The sequence below is a fragment of the Tenrec ecaudatus genome, chromosome 9, assembly GCF_050624435.1.
Source record: "Tenrec ecaudatus isolate mTenEca1 chromosome 9, mTenEca1.hap1, whole genome shotgun sequence".
Lineage (NCBI taxonomy): Eukaryota > Metazoa > Chordata > Mammalia > Afrosoricida > Tenrecidae > Tenrec > Tenrec ecaudatus.
The window spans coordinates 28,467,458-28,483,713 of NC_134538.1; the positions used below are offsets into that span (position 1 = coordinate 28,467,458).

The window sequence follows — 16,256 nt, forward strand, 5'->3', positions numbered from 1 at the left end:
CTGAGTGGAGGGAGGGCGGAGTTGCCCTTGGTAGAGGGGAGTGGCCTGGAGCCGGGCAATGGTATGTGAAAGGTGAGAGGGTGGGGACGGGAAGGTGGCGGGGAACCAGATGGGAAAAAAAAAAAAAAAAACCAGCCCACTGTGACTGTGGCAGGAAAGAGAGAAGAGAGAGAAAAAGAAGTACAGAAGTAGCTGAGCCCTGATCACCTGATCATGGGACTGGAGGGGTTTAAACCCTTTCCAAAGGTGGCAGCCAGCTGTGGTCGTCATGGCGCCAGCCGAGACTGTGGCAAGGACAAGGCTAAGCCCCAGCTGGCCTCCTCAGTGGTAAGCCAAAAGCCCACAGCTCTTCAAAACGTAGTAGATCTGTGTCTACTTCGCTTTATGGTGCTCCCCCTATAACCTGGAAGAGTGGAGTTTGCCTCAGTGGTTCCCCTGCACTGATTTCTGCAGAGGCCCTCTGGTGTTTGTTATTTGGTCACCATTTTGCTGGAACTCTCAAGATCTATCTTGAAATACAATGCTATCTGTGAAAGAATAATATTTATAAGCCCAAGAAAATTCCATTAGTGCAAATATATAAATTTACACATCAACAACTAAAGCTAGCGATGAAATAATTGAAAAAAATCTACCAACACCTTCAGTCTGTAATTGATGAAACAAGCAATCAAGATGCATTGATATTTACTGATGGTTCAAATGCAAACACTGAAAACAAAGAGCAAGAATAGTAGTTGGAAAATATGGCTTTGCTGAAAGAAATATGGCTTTGGCGTGACATAATTTTGCAAGACCAATAACCTCTGTTGAAAATGCCTTTTTCCAATAATATACACAGCAACTGTACACATGGAACTCGACAAATGGCATACACAGAAATCAAATTGACTGCATCTTTGGGAAAATACAGTGAAGAAGCTCAAAATCATTAGCCCAAAAAAGGCCTGAGGCCAACTATGGAACACACCATCAATTTCTCATACATATATTATTGTTGTTGTTGTTGTTGATTGAGGTCTGTACTTTTTAAATTGACAATGCTTTTGCACAAGTAATACTTTTTTAATTTAGCAGGTGTCAGAGATGGGAACACATTTAAATACTAGCCCGGTTATTAAATTAAAATGACTATACTTACCTGGCAGGGGAGATACCATGATCACGAAGGTGGTTTTCCCAGGGCGAGGCTCACCCATTGCACTCCGGGTGTGCTGACCCCTGCGATTTCCCCAAATGTGGGAAACTCGACTGCATAATTTGTGGTAGTGGGGGACTGTGTTCGCGCTATCCCCTGGAAAAAAATGACTTATTTTTTTTCCTTTTCCAAATATTTTTATTGGGGCTCTTACATCTCATATCACAATTCATACATTCTTCCAATATGTCAAGAGCATTTACCCATATGCCACCATCATCATTTTCAAAGCATTCTCCTCCCATTTAAGCCCCTGACATCAGCTCCCTATTTTCCCCCTCCCTCCCATGCCCGCCCTCCTTCACAAACCCTTGATAAGCTATAGATATTTTTTCCATATCTTACATCATCCTCCATTGCCCCTCACCCACTTTTCCATTATTTGTCCCCCTGGGAGGGGATTATATATTGATCCTTATGATTGATTCCCCTTTCCTCCCCCCAACCCTCCCCTAATTCTCCTGGTATCTGTACTCTCCTTGTTGGCCCTGAGGAGTTTATCTATCCTGGATTCCCTGTGTTGCGGGCTCTTATTTGTAGCAGTGTACGTGCTCTGGTCTAATCTGATTTTTAAGGTAGAATTGAGGTCATGATAATGGGGTGAAGGAAGCACCAAAAGAATTACAGGAAAGTTGTGTGCTTCATTGGTGCTATACTGCACCCTGACTGGCTCATCTCTTCCAAGAGACCCCTCTGTGAGGGGAAGTTCAATTGTCTACAGATGGGCATTAGGTCTCCACTCCATGCTCTCTCCCACCCCCATTCACCTTGGGTATGGTTTTATTCTGGTTCTTAGATGCCTGATACCTGATCCCATCAACACCTCATGACCACACAGGCTGGTGTGCTTCTTCCATGTGGGCTTTGTTGCTTCTGAGCTAGATGGCCGCTCATTTATTTTCAAGCCTTTAAAGCCTCAGACACTATATCTTTTGATAGCTTGGCACCATCAACTTTCTTCACCACATTTGTTTGCTTATGCACTCAACTTGTCTTCAGCGATCATGTCAGGAAGGTGCAATTACTCATATTTAAGTTGAGGTTGAAGCTGAAGAAAATTAAAACATGTTCATAAGAGTCCAAATAAAACCTTGAGCCTCTCTTACATAAATTTTGATAACATCTAAATAATAGACCTGAGCATTGAACCCTAATGACAGAAGACCTGATGAACTATGGGATGACATCATGAAAATCATAGATGATGAAAGCAAAGATCACCAAAATGAAAAGGAATGATCAAAGTGGATATTGAAAAATAATCGGCAACTCACAGTTGAACAAGCTAATGCAAATGGAATAAATGATGAAGCACTGAATAGAAAACTTCAAAGGACAGCTCAATAAGTCAAAGTATAGTATTATAATGAAGACCTGGAATTAGACAACCAAACAGGAAGAAGAGAAGAAATAAAAGAACTGAAGACTTTGAAGAAGTGAATGGGGGAAGAAAAATCAAGATTTGACTTGTAATCTAAGCCCTTAAGGAATCTTGACAAAATACGGAGTAATGCAGGAGTCATAAAAAAAATCAAAGGAATACACATAATCACTGTACCAAAAAGAACTAATGAGTATACAACCCTTTCAAGAGGTAGCCTATGTCCAAAAGCTGATAGTGCTGGTGGAAGAAGTTCAAGCTGAATTGAAGGCATTAATGGAAAATAAGACTCCAGGAATTAACAGAATATCAATTAAAATATTTCAGTAAATTGACTAAATTTAGAAGACCTTGCCAACTGACCAGAAGACATCCATATTTTTGCCTATTTGAAACAAAGGTAACATAACAGAATTAAGAGATTATCAAACAATATTAATATCACTTGCAAGTAAAATTTTGCAGAAGATAATTCAACAGCCATTGCAGCAATACATGACAGGGAGCTGCCAGAAATTCAAGCTAAATTCAGAAAAGGACATGTCATGAGGTATATTATTGCCGATGTCAGATGGATCTTGGTCGAAAATAGAGAATACCAGAAAGATGTTTACATGGATTTATTGCCTATGCAAAAGAATTTGACTGAGTGGATTATAGCAAACTATGGATAAAATGAGAAGAATGGGAATTCCAGATTATTTAATTGTGTCCATTTAGAATCTTCAAGAATCAATCATTGGAACAGAACAAAGGAATTTTACATGGTTTAAAATCAGAAAATGTGTGCCTCAGGGTTGTATCCTTTCACCATTCTTACTCAAACTATATGCTGAGAAGCTGGACTGTATAAAGAACAGTGTGCTATCAGGATTGGAGGAAGGCTTATTAACAACTTGTAATATGCAGATGACACAGCTTTGCTGCTGAAATGTCAGAGAACTTGAAGAAGTATTTGCTGATATTAATCAATCAAGGACTGCTGCATACAGTGTGGATCCCAACTCAATGCAAAGAAACCTAAAATACTCACAACTGGGCCAAAACCAGCATCATGATAAATGGGAGAAAAGGTTGAAGTTGTCAAGGATTACATCTTGTTTGGATCCACAATCAATGTTCATGGATGTAGCAGTCAAGAGACAAATGATGCAATGAATTTGATAAATCTGCTGCCAAAGGCCTCTTTAAAGTGTTGAAGAGCAAGGATGTCACTTTGAAGACCAAGGTGTGTGTATTAGGTTGGATAGAGAAGCAAAACAAGTGACACCCATCTGTGTAAGAAAGAGCTTTATATTAAGAAGTAATCTTATATCAAGAAGGCATCTCATGCATGCATGAATTTTGGGTCTTCACTTAATTCTAGCCTCAATATAAGCACAACTAGTTCTTATGACATGGGCCTGCTTGACCTTCTGAGGAGATCGCTGGATATATGAATGCTCCAGCAAAGTGTGGTGAAGAGACTAGATGGCACCCAGTTATGAGAAAGAATAGCACCTGGGGAGAGCAAAATGGAAGGTGAGCATGATAGTGGGACAGGAGGAAGGGGAAAGGAAATAGAGGAAAGAACTAGGAGGCAAAAGCTATTATAGAGGTATAGGTACAGGTGTGTATATCTATATATATATATATATATAAATAAATTTAAAACGATAGGGATAGGGGCCAATGTAATTATATTTTAATATTTACATGTTAAGTATTAAAGATGGTAGATGGACTTTGGACCTCTACTCAAGGTCTCCCTAAACACAAGAACACTTTGTTCTAATAACCTGCTACTTTTTGATACTCGCCTTCCTGACATGATCACTGAAGACAATATGGGTGCATAAGTAAAAGTGGTAAAGACAACGGATGCTTCCCAGCTATCAAAAGATAAAGTATCTTGGCTTTATATTAAACAAGGGACCATCTAGCAAGGAAGTAACTAAAGCCACATGGAAAAGCACACCAACCTGTGTGATCATGAGGTGTCGATAGGATCAGGTATTAAATATCAAAAGATCCAAAACCAGCGTTTATATCAATAAGAAGGAGGGGAGTTGGAGTGGAAACACAAAGGCCTTCTGTAGACAACTGGACATTCCCCCACAGGAGGGTTACAAGGAAAAGACAATTCAACTATAGCACTCAACATTCCTCTAGCTCCTGAATGCTTCCCCACTTGTCACACCCCTCCCCCCGCCCACTATCATGACCCAGTTCTATTTTACAAATCTGGCTAGTCCAGGGTACGCACATTTGTACAGATAAGAGCTCTTGACACGTGGAATTCAGGACAGATAAAAACTTCAGGAACAATAGTGGGAGTAGTGATATTATGTGAGTTGGGGAATCCTGAGTGGGGGTGTAAGGAAAGGGGGAACCAGTCACCAGGTTGGATATATAGCCCCACCCAAAGAGGACATATAACAGAAATGTGGGTGAAGACAATGGATGGTGTAAGATATGAAACAATAATAATACTATATAATTGATAAAGGATTCATGAGGGTGGGAGAGGGAAGAGGGGGATAGGAGCTGATACCAAGGGCTCAAATAGAAAGACAATGTTTTAGAAATGATGATGGCAGCATATGTACAAATATGCTTAATATAATTGAATGATGGCTGGTTATAAGATTTGTAAGCGCTCCCCAGTAAAATGATGAATAATAATGATTTTTTAAAGATTAGCATCTGGAGTCTTAAAAGCTTGTTTTCAAACAAGCAGCCAGAAACACACCAACCTGTGTGAACCAAGGATTGTAAATCATATAATCCAAATTTAAGGGAAGCAATGTCATCAGAGTTTAGATTGTGAACACATGGTTTGCAGAAGGTTCTGAACCACAGTGGAAGACCAAAATCCATTTGCGGGCCCACACCTGGATTGAGCTTCTGGTGAATCCCTTCCAGTCATAGTTGAGGGGTGTGAACAGCCCTGCTATCAGAAGGCATTCTAAAGTTGGTTCTGGCAGACATAGATGAAAATGTAATATCTTATCATTTCATCTCCCTTGTGACCCAGTGTAGAATTGTTTCAGATTGAAAAAAAAAAGTGAAGGAGAAATACACATGGATGAAGCCCCTGGAGAATTCGCTTTGACCATGGACCAGGGATGTGAGCAGCCTTGTTAGCATGCAGAATGCATTGGAAAGTGGATTGTTGAAGATGCAAATAGGGTAAAATTTAGCACTCTACTATTCGATCCACTTACATTTAAATCCATTTCAATTTTTTCTATTTTTTAATATTTTCTGCTTTCTTTCAATCAAGGTTTTTAAAATCTATTTTACTGCATTATTCTTGTTAGGGTTTTTGTTTGTTTTTTAATGTTTTTTTTCCTGTAAATCTATAGAGACAGTAACTGGGCTAATGTTTCCTTGGGGGCATGGCTGGGAAGATTTAGGGGACATGGGGAAGTAATAATGATGAACACAAGAATGAAGAAATTTTTCTAAATCTGATGTGGTCGTGATTGTGGAACTCTTGATATGATTGAATTGTATGAGATGTGAATTACATGTCAAGAAAACTGTTGAGAAAAAGAAATGTAGACCTAGTTCTGAACAATATTAAAAGTATTCTTTGTTGTGTGTTTAATAAAGGGTTTTATATCAAAAAGTAGCTTATATATCAAGAAAACATCCCAGTCCAACTCAAGTTCGTAAGTCCAATACTAGTCCCTCTTCAGACTCCTGCGGCCACATGCAATTATGCAGAACGCAGGAAAATCACAGGTTCGTGTGTGCAGTATCATGTGGATCTGAGGTTGGTGGAAAGACAGTAACCTGGGTTTCAGTCTTGTTCTTGTGGCCTCACTCCTCTGCCCCTCCCACGTCTCAATCAAATAACTGAGCCCACAAGCATAGCCAAGACTAGAATCCTGCCAGTGTCACAATGTCCAGGGCTGTAGGCACTGGGACGGAAGCTAGTTCTCTCACCCCTGTAGTTCATATCCATCATTGACAATAGGAGGGGGGCCTGGAAAAACGCTATTAAGACAAAGGGTAACTCAATGGAAGGGCTAAATAGCAGAAGGTCAAACCCGTCCACACTCTGGCTCACCAACAACCACTAACTCCATCTAATCTCTCTGCCTGTGTCTCATTAGCACAGACTAAAGCAAACACCCACAAGCTCCTCACTAACTAGTGCCCACATAACTACCTCACCCTCTCCTTCTCAACCAGGAATTTCCCATTGAGTGTCTGCAGGTGCACCTGGGACCAGGGCCCGAGAGAGGTAATAGAGCTTAGTGGGGAGAGGTCATGACTCCGGAACCCAGAACAAATCCCTCAGCTTGAGAATTTCCTTCATCTACCCATATTTATCCTGCCCAGATGTGTTTTGGGGCTTGAGAGTCTCAGGAAAAAGCCCTATCCCCTGGTCTCAGAGCTCAGTTTTCAGAGCTGGGAAGGAAAATGAACATAGTAAGAGCTGTGACTTCCTGTGACTTCCCCCACCCCCCACCTACCCATACCCCCCAAGTCCTTCTGGAACCAGTGATCCCATTGCTTTCTCCTTGGGTTTGCTTCCCATGCCTACCTGATATAGTAGGCAGAACAACACTAACAGAGACTAAACAAAAAGAAAGCAAAAGATCAAATAAGAGTAGCAAAATACTAGCCCAAACCTGAAAAAGCACATATAATTCCAGGTCTGTCTGCTTCCCTTTATGACTACCTCCTGACCAGTCCTGGGGGCTTCGGGGAACTACCCTCTTAGCCTGAAGTCTATTTTAGGGGCTCCTCAGGGGCTTTGCTTTGTTCCCATTGCTGATCTATTATGTTCCCTTCTTGGTTTGCCCCACTAGGAATGGGGGTAGCATGTGGAGGGGTCAGACTCTGTTGTCCTCTGTCATAGTGTGCTCCAACAAGGGGACATCATGTCTGGAGCTGCTGTTGGCCCAATAGTCCTCTCTGTGCCTTAGCAGCTCCTAGCAGGATCATAGTCCTCAGGGCTTGGTGTGCCAGTATGGGGTCCAGTCCCTCACTCTCTTTTTCCTTCTTGTTTTGCTTCCATATGAGCATGGCAGGCTGGCTCCTCTCCCCAATCTGTGGGTTTAGTGTTGACCTCTGTTGCAGGAGTCAGTTTGGCTCTGACTGGGGCTAGCCCTGTAGACCTTTCTGTTAATGAGTTTCTCCATGTGGTTACGTTGCCCTCAACATTTGGCACACTGTCGGGGGGATGCACTCACTCCCATTTCTGTGAAGACATAAACAATATTTCCCCCCTGGGCAGTTTAGTGCTATGCTTCTCCAATGCCATCGTCTCCCTCCCCCACCCCTTTTCTCTCCCCACTCCCCACTCCACCTTTCCTCTTCTTTGTGTTGAAATGTGCATCCTTGGGTTTGGTCTTTTGTGGGGCAGCTCTTAAAATCAACTTTGGATAGGAACTTTGCTATAAGTTGGTGGCCTTTAATTTGTGTCCAAACATATAAGCGAGCTATTACATAATAATAGCCAAAGTTGCACTTATTTGGGGTACTCTCAATGAGGCTTTCTGTTCTTGTAAAGATTTAAAATATTAGAAACCCAAAGGGGAATTAAATAAAGATTATTTTATTGGGGGCTCTTATAGCTCTTAGAACAATCCATACATCAATTGTATCAAGCATATTGTACCAGACGCACGGGCCTGAATTCCTCTGGTCCTGATTCAGCCACAACTAACTATATCTCTGGGCAACGGCATTTGTGTCCTGGGCCAGAGTTTATTCACCTGTGAAATGAATAGGTATTGAGCTGTAAGGAAAAACAACATACCGGTACTGAATTGGGAAAGTCTGTTGCAAAAGGACCTATTTAAAGTGCTATGAAACAAAGAGACCACGTTGATGACTAAGGCAGATGACTTGAGGCTTGGTCCTTTCAATTGTCTTGTTAGAATGTTAAAGATGGATGGCAAGGCCGAGTCCTGAGCCATGCTCAAGATCACTAGTGTGCTGGGATCCGTGGTTGGGTCCACTTGTGGATTCACTCTTCAGCACTATACCAGATGCTCGGCTGTGATCTATAGAGATTCCACTGGCTAGTTTTCAGAAGTAGATTTCTAGGTTTTCGTCTGTATTAGAGCATCAATTCTGAGCACGAGGATTGTGAGAGCTCTTAATCCATGTTTGAGGATCCACATTCAGCCTCTACTGAGTCCTTTCACATTGGCCAGCAATGTGAAAAGCATCGCCTTCAGGTAGAGGGTGTTTCTAACTGAATTCTTACTGCTCCCCTAGCTGGCTCAGGGAGGGGCCTTCACCCTCAGGGATTTGCTTGGGTGTGCCCTTGATGGAAACTGAGGTGTTAGGGTCATAGATATTGAGCCGTACCCTGATTGCCTTGGTCAAAGGTCCCTGAATCAATCTTGTAAGCGTTTCTAATCTACAATAGTGTGTATATCCCAATCATGGTCCTTTCCCCACTTACTGTGATGAATTGATTTGCTGCCAATCATGATTTTGTAACAATTTCCTTTGATCTCCGTGTCCTTTTTAAGTGGCTGAGTGATAGGGAATCCTTGGACACCATTATGGCCTTGTGTTGATAGTTTCCTGTGTCTAGACGGTTTTTGTCCTATTTACGACTTAATATCATAGTCTTATGTCCTCATAGTATGTAGCTTATAAAATGATTATGTCACTTGTCAGACTGTGGTAGCTTGCATGTTGCTGTGATACTGGAAATTATGTCAAATCCACTGCTGACTCATAGCTACCCTGTAGAACAGGATAGAACTGCTCCCTGTGAGTTTCTGAGACTAACTCTTTAGGGGAATAGAGAGCCCCATCTTTCTCCCAAGGATTGGCTAGTGGTTTCAAACTGTTGATCTTGTTATTAGCAGCCCAACTGGTAACCACTATCCCACCAGGGCTCCTGGAAGCTATGTCACTGGAGCCAAAATATGACCTTGAGTATTTCCCACCTGAATTTCAAGAACAGATTTGATGCATTGAACATGAATAGCAGAAGACCTGAAGAAAACAAAAGGTCATTAAAAAGATGAAAAAAAGATAAAGATCAAAATGGATGTCAGGAGAGATTTTGAAACTTGCTCATAATAATAGAGTAGTAAAGGCAAATGGAAGAAATGATGAAATCAAAGAGCTGAACAGAAAATTTCAAAAGGTAGCTTGAGAAGACAAAGTAAAATATTATAATGAAATGTGCGAAGACCTAGATGTAGAAAACTGAAAAGGAAGAACATATGCAACGTATCTTACACCGAAAGAATTCAAGAAAAAAAAATCAAGTGCGATGTTGCAATATTGAAAGATTCTATGGACAAAACTAGTCAATATTCCACCATTTCAAAAGGAAACCAATTGTATTGATGGAAGAAGTTCAGCCACAGTGAAAACACTAGCTAAAAACAAGGCACCAGAAATTGAAGGGATTTCAATCAAAATGTTCAACAAGCTGATGGAAGCCCTAGAAGCACTCACTCATCTATGTCAGGACATTTGGAAGACAACCACTTGGCCAACTGACTGGAAGAGATCCATGTTTGCAAACATTCTGAAGAAAGGTGACTCGGAGAAGATCATCCAACAATGGTTGCAGCCATACATGGACAGAGAGCTGCCAGCCGTTCAAGCCAGACTCAGCAGCCGGGGAGGAACAGGGGATAGCTTGCTAATGTCAGATGGGTCTCGGCTGAAAGCAGAACATACCAGAAAGTTGCTTACTTATGTTTAATTGGCTATGCCAAAGCATTCAACTGCATAGATCATAACAAACTATGGCTAGCCTTGAGAAGAATGGGAATTCCGGAGCACTTCGTCGTGTTCCTACAGAAGTTGTACATGGATCAAGAGGCAGTTGTACAAATGGAACAAAGGAATACCACAAAGTTTAAAATCAGGAAAGTTACATGAAAGGGTTATATGCTCATACCGTACTTATTCAACCTTTATGTTGAGCAAATAATTAGAGATGCTGGATTATATGAACAAAAATAGGGCCAGCAAGCAGGAAGATGAAGGCCGAGAGAGAGAGAGGTTGGCTCCAGAGAGCTATATAGCTTGGTTGTACCTCCAAGTGAAGCCACCAGATTGCAACCTGATTGACAGGCTAAACTCCTCGCCTACACTTTTATATATCTTCAAGTTGACATGGAATTATGTAAGTGCCGCAATGTGCCTGACCCAACCCATAGTATTTTCAGTTACCTCACATGCATGTGAAAGCCGGACATTGATTAAAGAAGACTAAAAAAGAATCAATGCATTTGAATTATGGTGCTGGTGAAGAATATTGAAAATACCATGGGCTGCCAAAAGAACAAGCAAATTGATCTTGGAAGAAGTAAAACTAGAATGCTTCTTAGAAGCAAGGACGGTGAGAATTCATCTTACATACTTTGGACATGTTTTCAGAAAAGACCAGTCTTTGGAGAGGGACATCATGTTTGGTAAAATAGAAGGGCATTGAAAAAGAGGAAGGGCCTCAACAAGATGGCTTGATAAAGTAGCTGCAACAATGGGCTCAAGCACAGGAATAATTTTATAAGAAGGGTACAGGGCTAGCCAGTGTTTCTGTTGTGCATACAGTCGCTATGGGTTGGAACCCACTCAAAGGTACCTAACGACAACAACAAGGACTTAATAAATGTGTCTCTGTAAATTATATTTGAGTTTGGAATCTCTTTTTTCCCTAGAATACTTCCCAATCTCTCTTAGTCTGGAAGTGCTACTGAAACCTGTCCACCATTGGTGACCCTGTTGATATTTAAAATACCAGGAACACAGGAGCATCTCAGCCACCACAACAGACAAACTGACAGGTGGGCAGTAGGAATTAAAACTGCACTCGTTTTTCTGATAGTTGATCTTATAAAACTGTATTGATTAAGATCTTTAAAGTCATTCCTTTACAGTAGGTAGCGAGCTGTCAGTAGCTGAGTGTGGGGAGTTGGGACTATGGGTAGAACACGTGTTGGATTTGCCTTGGGCTCATGGGGAAACGTGATCTTCTCTCTCTCCGTTTTTGAATAAATAGAGAGCTAGAACGAGAAGGACTTGTTTCACGCATCCTGAAGAGGCGAACCAACAGGATGACAACCCCAATGAGAAGAAGGCTATCCTTTCACTGAAGGCAAGGAAGAGACAGACTAGAGTCAGGAGGACCTTCTTACTGGAATCACTGAGGGCTCTGATGAGTTGTGAGCTGGGGTGGGAACGGAGTCTGAGTGCCTGACAAGTTTCCAGGAGATCTGACACTGCCAGTCTGGGGACTACACTTTGAGTAGCTTATTAGAAGTTCAGAATCTCCCTCCCTTGACCCTATGAATTGAATCTGTAGATTCACAAGATCGGGTGATATCTGTGTACATTACGGCGTGAGAAGTGCTGGTTTGGGGGCTTCCTTCTATCCCTTCTACCACAAGTCCATTATTTTGTTGTGTTGTGGTAGATTGAACCATCCTACAATGCCAGAGCGATGCAACTAGCATTTCAAACACTAGCAGGGCTACTATTGAGTGAATGAAAATAGGATCTCTTTCTACTAACTCGGAGTTGCTGGATTTCACGTGTGTCACAAACCAAAAAGGAAACAAAAAACAGGTTGCAGAAGGCCTGAGAAGCTGCCTAGAAGGCTGGGGCCAGTGCTGAAGTCCAGTGCATGCATACAGGCAGGGGCTGTACTTGGTTCAGCAAGAGTCTCACTCAAGTTTCTCAGCCAAGGGGAAATTATTGTTAGTTGGTGCTGTCACCAAGTCAGCACTCACTCGTGGCGAACCACGCATAATGGAATAAAACACAGACCAGTTCTGTGCCACCCCATGATGAATTGCAAATCAGACCTTTGTGCTTTTCAGTAGCAGATCTCCAGCCATTTCTTCCTAGTCCATCTTAATCTGGAAGGTCTGCTGAAACCTATGCAGCATTATCCACTGACAGATGAGTGGCAACTACTAGGACTTAAACCTAAGTCTCTTGTATAGAAGGTGAGCATTTTATCACTGAACCACCACACCCCTCAGGGACATCCCACCCCCTTTCTAAGGATGAAGAAGCTAAGGCCGACCAAACAAAATCCACTACTATTGAGTCTATTCCAACTCATAGTTACCCTACAGGGAATAACTGCCACAGAGTTTTTGAGCCTGTAAATCTCTACAGAAGCAGATGGCTACACCTTTCTCCCATAGGGGCTGGTGGTTCTAAACCACTGACCTTGGATTAGCAGCTGAGTACTTTAACCAATGCACCACCAGTAAGCCAAAATTAACTATCATGCCATTCTCTTCTTTTTTTAAAAAAATAATTTTATTGGGGGCTCGTACAACTCTTATCAAAATCCATCCATCCATCCATCGAATATCAAGCACATTTGTATATTTGTTGCCCTCATTGTATCCACAAGACTTTGTACCACCTGGCCGGTGGTCTTCCTGATTCTGGATCATTGTATGTGGCTGTGTGAGTCTGAAGAGGAAATTATGGACTGGTATCAGACTTATGGAGTAGTATTAGACTCTGGACTGGCCTGGGATGTTTTCTTGATATATAATTACTTCTTGCTATAAAACTCTTTCCTACACATACATGAGTGACACTGAATTTGTTTGTCTAGTCTAGCCAGCCCAACACAGATTTCAGCAGAAAACAACCTTAAGTACAACAGAACAAAATATCATCTGCCCTGTTCCTCCTTTTTTAAAAAATCTTTGATCCTATTGTTATAGCCACTGTGTTAATCTATCTCATTGAGCATCTGGCTTTTTTCTCTGCACCTCCACTCTACCAAGTATGGTGTCCTCTCCAGGGACTGGTCTTTCCTGATAACATGTTCCAAAAAATGTGAAAATGAAGTCTTGCCAGCCTTTCTTCTAAGGAGCATTCTGACTGCACTTCTGCCAGGACAGGTTTGTTTGTTCTTTGGCATAGTCTGGTACTTTTTGTATTCTTTGTCGGCACCATAATTCAAATGCATCAATTCTTTTTCAGTCTTCCTTACTCAATGTCCAATTTTCACATGCATATGAAGTGGTTGAAAACACCAGGTGCACCTTATTCCTCAAAGTAACATCCTTGCTGTTAAAAACCTTAACGCGGTCTTGTGCAGCAGATCTGCCTTTATCTTGGCACCTGCTAAGCTAGGCTTAGGGAGTCTGAGACTAATAAATAGTGAAGCTGGATCCCTGCCAACAAGCCTGACCTCCTAAGCTCATCAAGAGAGCTTTTAAAAGTTTTTAGAGAAATTTCATTATCTTTTCATTCCATTTTTCAAGGAAGAAATTTTCCATTTTTTCCATCTGTTCTCTTAAGAAAAAAATCCTATTCCCTGAAGTCCCTTGACAAAATTTCATGAGGAGGTCCTTGGCTGTCTTGCCTTTGTGAGGGGACAAGAGTTCATATGGGCACACAGAGAGAAAGTGAGCATGTTGGCCATGCTGTGCCAGTGGCCCCAGGTAGCAGGTCAGGGCACCAGGTAAGGATTTCAGCCAAGCCAATCAGAATAGAATGTCTGGCAGCCCTGGTGTCTTCTGTTTTATTGAAAATATGTTTGGCATATACCAGTGACTCGTCAAGTCTCGTTGGCACAAACCATTGCTCCTGTTTTCTAAAGAGGAAACAGAGGGTCACAAAGGTCAAACTCTCACAGAGCTGAGAGTCACACTTAAATCTATCTGATTAAAATGCTCAATTCACCTGAAGCTCATTATGAAATGAATGGGCTTTTGTGAGCTCATCTGGGCACTAGACATCAATTTAAGAATTGTCTCTGTGATAAAACTAAGTTTGGGGGAAATCTGCTGTCACCTATCTTTACACCACCATTTATTTATAAGTTAGGGAAGGCCTGTCCTGCCTGTATCCCACAGTGGCAACTTCCTACTCAGTTTTGTCCATGACATCTAGTGGCCCACCGCAGAAGTACAACTTACAGGTACAAACACCAGTATTTATCCGGATTTAAAAACTGGGCCAAAATTTAAAATAACTGAAGTATCTATGGACTGTATGATATGCACATCTTGGCCATCTAAATTCTATAATCCTTTGTTTTTCTCCTAATATCGATACTGATTTACTGATAATGGTTGAAAATATACCATATTCAATCTACATTTGCTGTAATGCAATATATAAGGCAATATAACTACAATATAAACTCAATGCTTACAGATGTGCTTAATAATTGAAGGCATCATAAATTTGAAAATGCTAGAGTTAAATGATTAATTCATGCCCTGAGGTAATGAATGTTTTGGGGCCACCGTACTACCATATTAAAATCTAGATGAAATTATACATAATAGTCTTATTATATGTTCAGTCTGAACATAGGATAGGTCATGGGGAACTTTAGAGCCTTTCTGTTGATGGGAAAATCTCAAAAATGCTGCCTGAGTAACTTTCACACCACAAAGGCCCAAATAGAAGATAACCCCAAACAAGCTCACAAGAACACAGATCTTAACCACTTTTCATCCCTAGAATTCAAATAATGGCAAAAATCCAAGACTCTTCGGTGATTGAGGCTCATTTTCAGGGAGTCTGGACTGGAAAGCAAGAGGGGCTTCTTGAAGCTCTTGGACTAGCAAGGTGAGCCCGGGAGTGAGCCACCAAATCTTAACGCATTCAACTTACAGTTCAAAACGCTTTGGATTTGTCAAAATGCATCTTGCTAAGATCCTTTCCTGGTATTTTTTATACCTATGTAGATTTTGAGGGACATTTAATACATATGTTTCTGATTCACTTAGGCTTAACTCAGCTCGATTGTTTAGTGAGAGCCACTCTGTGTCCAAAAATATTCCAGAACTTTTTCTATTATAAACTTCTTTAAATGATTTGCCTTCAAACCAGCGAGTGTGCTTTGCTTGTGTAAATTGCACTCAACCCCCCCGCATATTCTAGTTTTATTCAAAACTCAGAATCCCTGAATTTTGAAGAGGCTTGGAAAGGTTGAAAATCATTGCTCATGACTGTCCAGTGGCAATATTGAGAAGTGTATAGCCACAGGGACAAGAAGTAATGATTCTATGGGGTGAAGTTGGATATGCATTCAAATAGGAAGCCTGACCTTCCTGACTGAATCAAGCTCATCATTTAGTCTGGTGCGCTCAGGAAACTGCAGTGACATCAGGTTTCTTTCCTGCATGGATTTGCGGGTCTATCCCACAATAACACTCACAGGTACCATGGGATGGGCACGGCCTGCCTGGCCCCAAGGTCATCTTTGCCCCAAAGGAACTCTCTGTCTTGTGTAGGGCCTCATCATCCATTGAAGCAAGGAATGCTGTGGATAAATCAATAAACTGGCTTCATTTATTCTACCATAGGGTGAGTTTTTGTCTTTATTGCTTTATTTGCTATAAAATTAGCATAGCATGTCCTGAGCACTTGATTATGTTCAAAATACTAGAAACAATACTCAGAACATATTTGTAAATGGTGTTGTTCTTTAGATACAAAAAATGACATAATTATTCCACTTACATTTAGAATTCACCTCAACAGCACCTGTAACTCCATTTAATAGTCAGGCAAACTAAGGTCGGGCCATATGCCAGTAGTCACCTATGAGTGGTGAGGATCACCCTGAAAGAACTGCACAATGAGCCCGAAGCTGCCCTAGTCGGGCTCTGGGAGAGGAGCGGCCTGGGGCACGGAGATTTGCAGGGTCCTTACCTAGTCCTGCCCTGCAGCATCAGTTCAGAAGCTCTGAAGCTCTGTAGCTCT

The 16,256-nt window shown here is 41.5% G+C and overlaps 1 long non-coding RNA gene and 1 other non-coding gene across 2 annotated transcripts in view; one reads left to right on the top strand and one right to left on the bottom strand.

The window, feature by feature from the left end:
* LOC142456309 (uncharacterized) overlaps positions 1–16,256 on the bottom strand; it is a 111,072-nt gene that overhangs the window by 89,017 nt on the left and 5,799 nt on the right. The window lies entirely within an intron of this gene.
* Positions 1,134–1,297, top strand: LOC142457427 (U1 spliceosomal RNA). The gene has a single exon (XR_012786174.1). It is a non-coding gene; the product is annotated as a U1 spliceosomal RNA (small nuclear RNA).